This window comes from Microtus ochrogaster, linkage group LG8 (assembly GCF_000317375.1).
Source record: "Microtus ochrogaster isolate Prairie Vole_2 linkage group LG8, MicOch1.0, whole genome shotgun sequence".
Classification (NCBI taxonomy): Eukaryota; Metazoa; Chordata; class Mammalia; order Rodentia; family Cricetidae; genus Microtus; species Microtus ochrogaster.
Window position 1 is genome coordinate 23209191 of NC_022033.1, and position 10188 is coordinate 23219378.

Here is a 10188-nt window from a genome sequence, read left to right on the forward strand (position 1 = left end):
TGGGTCAATCAGTTTATGATTAACATAGACCTCTGTGTGATTTCTTTGGGACTTAACAACTGTGGAAACTGGGCAGGACAGAAAACCTCGACAACAGATTCCAACTTGCTTAGCTGAAATGGTGCCCCCCCCTTTTTTACAACGTTCTGGCCAGAACTCCAAATAGGAACCTCAGAAAAACCTTACCCAATACTCAGAGGCTATTTGCAATTATACCAGACAGTAATCTTGGAACTTAACCATCATTTTACTTTCATAGTATCCCATCGAAAGAACATTGCCCCATAGAGCTAGAATTACTTCTAGAAGACAATGTCTCCTCTCCCAACAAAGTTTGTTCTCTGGGTTAGGTACATCATTTAGGGGCTCATTATAATTGGTATAGGGTTGGGGGTTGGGGAGGAAATTATGTAGGCTCAGGGATCTCTTTGACAAAAAGAGAGGAAATTGAATGGGGTAATAGATTAGTGTGAGTTTACTCCACTAATAATAACAGTGAATTATAGAGTGAATACTTGTGAGCTATTATTTATAGGTAATTTACATTGATATAGATTCTTGTATATTAATACAATCTTAAATTATATTGAATATGTTCCTGTTTTCATCTGCAATATCTTTATACATAGGCAAAGTTATTTTGTCATATTATATGCATGCATGCTTCTACCTATGCTTAAGACATTTTGTATATTGATACAATTTGGGGTTATATTTATCATATTGCAATATACATTTCTACCTCTGATCAAGATACTTATACATTGCTTACATTTTGAGATCATTGTCCTCATTTGTTGCACAGTTGTTTAGAGATTGTTTAATATTATGAAGTCTTAGTCTTTAAGTTATATAGGTATTAAGATTCATAGGTCAGTAGTCATCCATGTTTGTCATACTTATAGTTAGACGAATCAGGTTCTTTAGATACATAGACATTGTATTCTGCATAGCTAGGTAATCTTCAACCACTTCAAAGAGCTGTAGAATACGGCATTTAAATAACTTAGGGTTCTGTTGAAGCGAGACATGATTGCTCCCGGCAGCATATTTATTGGTTATCATACACACATAAAAAAAAGAAGAAATTTTTCTATTGCCTTTTAAAAAATCATGAATGGGGGCCAGAGAGATTGGCTTAGTGGGAAAAGACACTTGTTATCAAGTTATCAAGACATCTTTAGTTTGATTCTCAACCCACCACATGGTAGGAGGAGAGAACTATCTCCCACAAGTTGTTCTCTGACCTCCTCATCCATGTGATGACACATTCCCTTGTACACACACACACACACACGAATAAATGTAAAAAGATATATAAAAATAAAAAATGTCTGGGTTGTGGTGGCACATGCCTTTAATTCCAACACTCAGGAGGCAGAGGCAGACAAATCTCTGAGTTAGAGGCCAGTCTGGTCTATTGAGTGAGTTCCAGGACAGCCAGGTCTACATCGAGAAGCCCTGTCTCAAAAAACAAAAACCCAACGCGAACACATCACAAATGAACGCTCTGTTTTCCTTTTCAGTTGGTACAGTCACATGACTTTTTCTTTAATCTGTTAATGTTGTGAATTAGGTTAATTTTATTTCCTTTACTAAACATATGCTACCTTCATAATACAAACCTGAGTGTAATGTTAAAGTCTTATAGATTGCTAGATCTCGTTCTCTAATATTCAAAATAATTTTATCCACTCATGAGTGGAAACAACACATGCTTTCCTTTATTTTACTATTTTTGCTTGATTATGGTCTCAAAGTTATGTGACCTTCATACGATGAGCTAAATGTCCCTCACTGCATGACTGGGATTGAACCCAGGGGTTCGTTGCAAGCAAGGCAAACCTTTTACCACTGAGTTGATTTCTTAGGCTTGTCTCTCCTTAGAGAGATTTTTTTTTTAAGAAAAATAACTAAATTAAATTACGCGTGTGTGTGTGGGCATGTGTACATGAGTGCAGGTTCCCCTGAGGCCAGGAGAGTCTGATACCCCTGGGGCTGAAGTTAGAGAAGGCTGTGAGCTGCCCAATGTGGGTGTTGTAACCGAACTCAGGTCCTCTGCAAGAGCCGTACACTTTCTTAATTGCCAAGCCACCTCTGCAGTCCCTGTCTTTTCTCTGCATGTTCCCACTGGAAACATTGTACACAAATATATTATAAAGTATACGTTGTATATATAAAGATTGTAAATGTATATAAGATTTTTTTCTTTCTTGTAAAGTAGGCCTCCTTAATCTAGGCTGACCAGAGTGCCTTGTTTAGAATGTAGTAAGATATTCTATCCTATTACTCAATTTTATTTTATTTATTAAATTAAGACATAAGATTTTTTCTTTCTTGTAATTTTAATAGGCCTCCTTAATCTAGGTTGACCAGAGTGCCTTGTTTAGAATGTAGTAAGATATTCTATCCTATTACTCAATTTATTTTATTGTCATAAGACAATTTAAGGTTTTTTTTTCATTCTTCTTTCTAGTTTGACTCTCTCAAGTTCGTTGGCCTGAGATTGTTTGCGCTGGTCTTATTTAACCTCTGCCACAGGATTCCTAGCAGCAAAAGGCAGCACCTAGGGGCAAGAGTTTTTTGTTTGATTTTTGGTTTTGTGAAACAGGGTCTTATCCTGTGACCCAAGCTATTCTAGAACTCACTGTAGAGCCCTGGCTGGGGTTACAGATGTGATAGATGGTACCTGGAGCTCTTTTATTTGGTATTCTGTTCAACTTGTACCTTGGTATTTATGCCGAGAAGCAATGAAATCCGTGATAATTCATAATGGTTACAGGATCTCAAGTATCCCAGACTGGCCTCGAACACTCTTGAACCTCTGGCCCTGTCACCTTCATCTCTAGTGCTAGGATTACAGACATGCTCCTGTCTTCTGCTCGGTGTTTTGTCAACGCGACACAGTCCAGAGTTGCCCAGGAAGAGAGAACCTCATTTGAAAGCTTTTCTTGGTTAGACGGCATGAGCGCATGTCCACAGCGCACCCATCTGACCGAAGACTGATGTGGGTGGGCTCAGCCCGCTGAGGGTGACGCGGTGTCTGTGGACAGGAGAGCTAACTGGGCACGAGGCGGAGGAAGCAATCACCAAGCAGGTGTTCCTCTACGGTTTCTGTCCAGTTTCTGCTTTCGTTCCTACGCTGACTTCCCTCGATGATGGAGACCTGAGAGTTGGAAATTGAAATCAACTCTTTCAGCTCCCAAGCTTCTTTTAGTCATGGTGTTTACCACGGCAGCGAGAAAGCAAACTAGAACAGTCGCCATGCCTGCTTCACGGGGTGCTGGGGACAGAACAAGGGCCTGGAGCAGCTCTGCACCGCACCCCGTAGCCCGTGCTCTCTCTTTTAACGGAATTGTATTAGAAGTATTTTTAAAACATCAGCTTGTGACTTTGTTCATCTCCTCTGTGGCACGTTTGCCTTTCTTTCCATTAATTTACTTCTCTCATATTACCTTTTTCTTTCTTTGAGCTTATTCTAGTATTTCTCTTAAGTTCATACCCTGGATATTTACTACATTAATTTGGGAGCACTGCCAGAAATGGAAGGTAAATATATGTTTTAAACTTTATTAGCTATTTCCAAATATGATAGAAACTGTCCCAAGATGGCCTGGGCTGTGCAGAGAGCTCTGGAAGAGGAGGGAGTACTCTACCGCTGATGTCCCCAAGATTTTATTAGCATTTTGCTTCCCCCCACACCTGCTTTTGTGGATTGCACTCCAGATCTCAAGCATACTAGGCAAGAGCTCTACTGCTGAGACACACCACAAGCCTTCTCTTTGATTTTCATCTAATTTAGTTGTTCAGGCTGGCCTTGAACTCACTCAGTCTGTGTTGACCCCACCTCCAGCCCTGGCTGAAGGTTGGAAACAGAGGCTGAAGCAGGGCTTGGAAAAGCTGTAAAAGAGAATAATTAGTGATTTAGTAACTTAGCTAAAAGCTAGAGACTTTGAAGTTTTAATACAATCTGAGTTTTAAAGAGAGCCTCTGGATTTTAGAGGGTGAAGTTCACATTGGGTGGATGGCAGCGGTGAGATGAGGGAGAGGAGTGAGTCGGAAACTTTAGGGCTTCGGCAGTGGCACAGGGAAGCAAGGGGCGTGGGGCAGAGGCTATAAAACACAGAAGGAATCCTAGAGAAGGGATAATATTAAAGGCAGCTTAGATTACATTGTAATTGGCTAGTGCCTTGCCCCAAATGGCACTACCATGACAGAGGTTTCTTAGTACCCTGGTTGTCTTAGTACCCTGTTTGTAGATGACAAAGTATTTTTTGATCTTGATAGTAAAGAAGAAAGTTCTATTATTTTTAAAACAAACATCACAATGCAACATAGCAACTTTACATCAAATGTCAACTATGCACTGGAAAAAGCCAAGAAATATAATGAAGAATTTTAACTGGAGCAGCAACGGAACAATACATTTTGGTTTTGCAAGAGTAAAGGCATCAGAAGTTGAGAAACAGAGACCAATCCTAGCCCCAAGCCATCTTTGGGGATACTGAAGCAAACCTAATCACCACAGTATGATTTACAAGCGCCACAACAATATAAAATCTGGGTAACCCACTTATATAAATTCTACTGCTCGGCAGGCTAAGTACTGAAGACAGAGATATAAAGATGATTTATTTTCTAAATGCTAAATATTCACTATCCAGATGGATGCAAAGCCTAAAGTAAATCTGAACACAACTTACAATCAAGCCAGGACAATCACAGAATTTATCCTACCGAAACATGATGCTCCCAACGGTTTAAATAAAAGATTTTATTTTTAATAACATAGAAATGTGTGTGTCTGTTTGTGGATATGTGCTTATGAATGCACAGGCCAGAGGAGGCCAGGGAAGAGTGCTGGATCCACAGGTCGAGAATTACAAGCAGTTGGGAGCCACGTGACCTGGGTGCTGAGAGCCAAACCCTGGTCCTCTGGAAGAGTAGCAGACATTCCACTACTGAGCCATCTCTCAAGCCTGGATGTCCCCAAGACTTTATCCCCTTTGCCCCCTGGTGTTGTGGATTGCACTCCAGCTTTTTTTTTTTTTTTCTTTTGGTTTTTCGAGACAGGGTTTCTCTGTGGCTTTGGAGCCTGTCCTGGAACTCGCTCTGTAGACCAGGCTGGCCTCGAACTCACAGAGTGCTGGGATTAAAGGCGTGCGCCACCACCGCCCGGCTGCACTCCAGCTTTTGAACAAATTAGACAAGAGCTCTCCTACTGAGGTCCCCCCTAAGCCCTCTCTTCACTTTTCATTTTAAGACAGGTTTTATTTAGTTGTCCCTGATGGCCTTGAACTCACTCTCGCAATCCTTTTGCCTCACCCTACCAAGCCCAGTATTTATTTATCATTTTTCATGTATTTGAAATTTGTTTAAGAATTTTATGGTGTCAAATTCAAGGCACTTCAAAATAAGATGTAAGGACTGTTAACCCCTCAAACACCGAAGAGCGGTTCTCCCTCCCTGTGTCTGTGCCGGTGCATGGTGTAGAGGCAGACTGTGGAACGTGTTGTCTAGCCTCGGCTCTCCATCTACCGGGTTATGGATTCTGCAGCTAAAGCAAGCATCTCAAAGACTCCCGGAGCAGGGTAAGGCTTAGGAATCCCTACAGAAAGGGATAAAGCCTATGAGCATTGAGAGGACATGGGCTGGAGAGATGACTTAGTGGTTAAGAGTACTGACTGCTCTTTCAGAGGAGACAGGTTCGATTCCCAGCATCTAAATGGTGGCTCATAGGCATTGGGAACTCCAGTCCCAGGGGATCTGATGTTTCCTTCTGACCTCCTCAAGTACAAGGCAATCACATGGTGCGCAGACTCACACATGAAGGCAAAACATTCACATAAAATAAAATTAGCAAATCTGATTTAAAAGTTTAAAAACTTTTGAAGATGTATTATATAAACTGGAATTATTTCTGTAGCACTGAACTTGAATCCTGATGAGACAGATAAGAGAAACCCACTTCTTCCTGGGCCACTGGGTCACTTTTAGGCACTTTAAATCTGCTAAAATTGCTGTTAATGTTACTACTGTAAGCACTTCTGATGTTTATTTTCTTCTAAGATGACAGCTTGACTCCCTAATTGGCAGCTGTTAGATTTTTCCCTTGTTGCGAAAGGGCTGTCAATCAAATGATGGTTACCCTTATGCCAGCACCATTTTGAACACCTCTTGAAAACGCCGCTGGAGAAAAACTGCATGATAATCACAGCTGATTGCCTCAGCCAGGGCTGTTGGAGTTTTTGCTACCACAAGCCTGGGAGAAATCTTGGTTTGCCTGCAGTTATTTCTACCTCAACCAGAAGGGGAGCATTTTCCCTGGTTGCCTAGCAGAGACCCTTCTGTGACTAACGTCGAAGAGGCAAGGCTGTGATGGGTCAACGGTGTTAAGAGTTTCATGGGATTTGTAACCACCACGGAAACAAACCACTGGGGGTGGGGTTGGTCTTGGGCTTCATAACAAGGAAGAGAGCTAGGGGAAAGGCAGCATTCATCACACTGCTGCCCGACTTCAGACGGAATGTGAACAGCCGCCTTCAGCTCCTGTGCGGTGATTGACTGTACTCTCAACATCCGAGCCAAAGTGAACCTGTCTTCCTTACGTTGCTTTTGTTAGGTGGTCTGGCACAGCAACCAGAAAATCTACAGTGCAAACACAAACCTCCAAAGAGGCGAGGCTGTGTTGATCCAAATGCGTCTTCTTCAGCTATAAATGTGCACTGCGCAGGCTCGCTTGGTGAGCAGCTGGGAGACCCTCTCCTGAGCTGCCTCTCCTATTGTACGGTTAGGCCCAACACAAAGCTCCCCTCCAGGGCTCCTTTCTTCTTCTCTAACACGAAGTAAGAAGCTGCGGAGACAATGGAGGTGGTGACAGAAGAGGCAGTGACAGTGACAGCCGAGCAATCAGTGGCCAAGCAGCCAGCTGCGTGACAGCTGAAGAAGCAGCTGAACAGTTCAGGAGCAGCCGAGGAAGGAGGAGCAGCAGAAACGGACGGCAAGGGAAGCTGAGGAGCCGAGACTGAAGGGCTGTAAGGAAACCAGAGAAGAGAAACTGGAGGTCCTGGCCACCAGAAGCTTTGCCACATCCTTGGGGTCATTAGACCCCAGGCCACGAGTTACTTATTAATGTTAAGAGCTAAGGATCGCTGACTTCCTTCCTAGACCTACACAGGAGTTGTAAGGCAGACGAGAGTAGAGGTTTGAACACCAGAGGCCGGTTTGAGACCTCTGGCACAAGGGGTATGGTCCGTTGCAGCTCCTACCTGCCTTCTGCTGCAGCCAAGACAGCAGAGCCCTAAGGCCAGCTCTTATAGAGCTTCTTGTTTACCTGGGCATTGCGAAAGGACCCCAGCCAGATGATTGGCAACACTGCGGCCATGGGAATAAAATGTCAGTAGGGCCACAAAGACCTGCTCCAGAAATTGTGTGGCAGGCTCAGTACCACTATGACTTCAAATCTAGTTTTTTGTGTTGTTTTGTTTCGAGACAGGGTTTCCCTGTGTAGCCCTGGCTGTCCTGGAAGTCAGAGAGATCCACATCCCTCTGCCTCCTGAGTGCTGGGATTAAAGGCACCATATCCAGCGTAAATGTAGTTTTTCCTTGTACTGCATCCAACTTCAAAGCTTCTTACTCTGCACTAAGGGATCACAGACATTTCTGGGTCTCCTATCAGAACGCCCTGGAACTTTCTCTTTCCTCATCTAAGCTTCAGCCTTTCCCTTTGCACCTGGGTCTTGGCGTATCAGAGACCTGAGTGTATATATTTCTTCTTTCCCCAATAAAGCCTTTTTATATGGAGTTTTTTTCTTTCCTCTTTTTAAAAAATTTTTATTTTTGACAAGGTTTTATTATGTGTATTAGGCTGAAGTCAGACTCATGATCCTCTTGTTTCCACTGTGGGAAGTGGAGGAAGTCCTAAGTGTTTTAGAATGGACCTGTATGGTTGATATAGACACAGCCATGCCAAGTACCCTAATGCCCCAGACCCATAAGAAGACAGCAAAGCTTTCCCTGGGGTTAAGCACAGGGAAATTGCAAGTCCTTCAGAGCATCCTGGTGTGAGCGAGAATGTTAATGGTGTGTGCAGAAAACGTTCACCTAGGTCCCCTCACCCCCAACCCCTGTGCTAATGGTCTGAAGACACTTGCTCCCTTACAGAGATTGTTCCTACTGAGATCAGTCAAGCCTCCCTCTGGTCAGCAGCGTGGAATAACCCTGCCTCTCTGTTCAGCTGGGTAGTTTCTTGGTTGCTGCAGCTTCTCCATCAGAGAGCTTAGTTCGCCGATCCCAGCTTTTCTTCCTGTGTCCTGGTCTGACTTTTCTTCATTCCGTTGCTACCCTAGTTAGGCCTCGTCCCAGGAGCCATGCAAGGATGTTGCACTCCACCTGCTGAGTGCTGGGATTGCAGGCGTGCGCCACCACACCCAGCTTTTTTTTTTTTTGCACAGAGGTCTGTTTCTTGTTTAACTTTGACAATTGCCAATCCCAGAGATTGTTCTCATGGTTCCCAGCAGTTCTGAGATTATTTTAAAATCATGGCAGTGGAAGGGATGATTTCTTCTGATGCTAAAAGGTTTGGTATTTAACTCTAGTAAGACCACCTTTCTAGGATGGCTATATTCTTGAGTTGCCAGGTACCCTTTCGCTAGACTTCTTGGAATCAATTGATACGTTTGCATATAGACACTTTCACTGTCTACTTTGGTACACATTCATACTGTTCCCCTTTCAATGCTTATAGGTTTTTTGTCCCCCCCCCCAATATCTCACTATGTAGCCTTGGTTGGTCTGGAATTCTTTATGTAGACCAGATAGTCTTGAACTCAGAGTTCCACCTCCCTGTGCCTCTCAAGTGCTGGGATTAAAGGCATGTGTTACCACATCTGGCTGCTTGTAGATTTCGTCTTGCCCATTTGTGGTCAGGGCTTGACTGATCATCAGTGGAGTACTGGAACTTTTCACAAACTGTGCCAATTGTTATTTTAAAAACAATAACATGTCAGGCAATTACTTCATATTACCTGGTTTAGTGGGGGTTAAGTTTGTTGAATGAAAAAGTTCACCCAAAATATAGCATGCTTTCAAGACAAACATATTTACCGAACATTGAAATCAAAGCAGAAGGTCTTGTTTAAATGACTGAAAATACTAATATACACTTAGCAACATTTAAGTGTACAACCTTAGACTCATCCTTGTAGGGAAAACAGAAGAGGTAAATTTTGTTCTAAGGAGCTCATCTTTCTTGCAGGAAGTCAGGCGAATATTTCAACTGCAGAGAGGAGCAGAGGTGATTGGCAGTGACATGAGTCAGAAGGTGAGTCAGGGCCAAGACATGAGTCCCTCAACTGTTGAACTGGCAGTCAACACCAGTCCCAGGACTCCAGCTCTGCCCGAGTCCCAGCTTCATGTCTGACCCATCTCCCCGGAGGTCACAAACCTCAGCGGCCTCATTTTTGTCTAAGAGACAATAGCGGGGAAAGTTGGAGAGCCTGCCCCAGGATTCTACAGCCTGGAGTTTCATGGAGTTTGAGTTGAATCTGAGAGTGAAAGAAAGTGTCTGTTTTCAATGATGGGGAACAAACACTTGGAAAAGGTTTCATGCCATCTCAGGGGCTGCTGGAAGATGTGGGCATTGACTTGAGACACCATATGACATATTATCCCGCCACCGACATTTCCTTGTTTTTATAGGCCTAACTGGCTCATGAATTGTTGAAAGATTTAGCAATGCCTAATGAATAGGAACACAATGCCACTGGATTTTTCACGGCTCTTCTAAACTCCTGACCTTACTGGAGATGTCCAGGGGTGTTGTGGTTCAATGCTACTATTTATTACTTGAATACTTGGTTACCAGTTGGGACAGAATAAGTCATAAGTAGTGTTTGTCTAGTTGCTACCTGATATGGGAGTCCCCTCTGTGTGCTGCTTGCATTGGTTAGTGAATAAAGAATCTGCCTTGGCCTGATAGGGCAGAACTTAGGTAGGTGGAGAAGACAGAACTGAATTCTGGGAGGAAGAAAGCAGAGTCAGGAGACGCCATGGAGCCTCCTCCTGAGACAGATACAGGTTAGAATCTTTGCTGGTAAGCCACTGCCACATGGCGATATACAAATTAATAGAAATGGGTTAAAGTAATATAAGAGTTAGCCAATAAGAAGCTAGAGCTGGGGCTAGAAA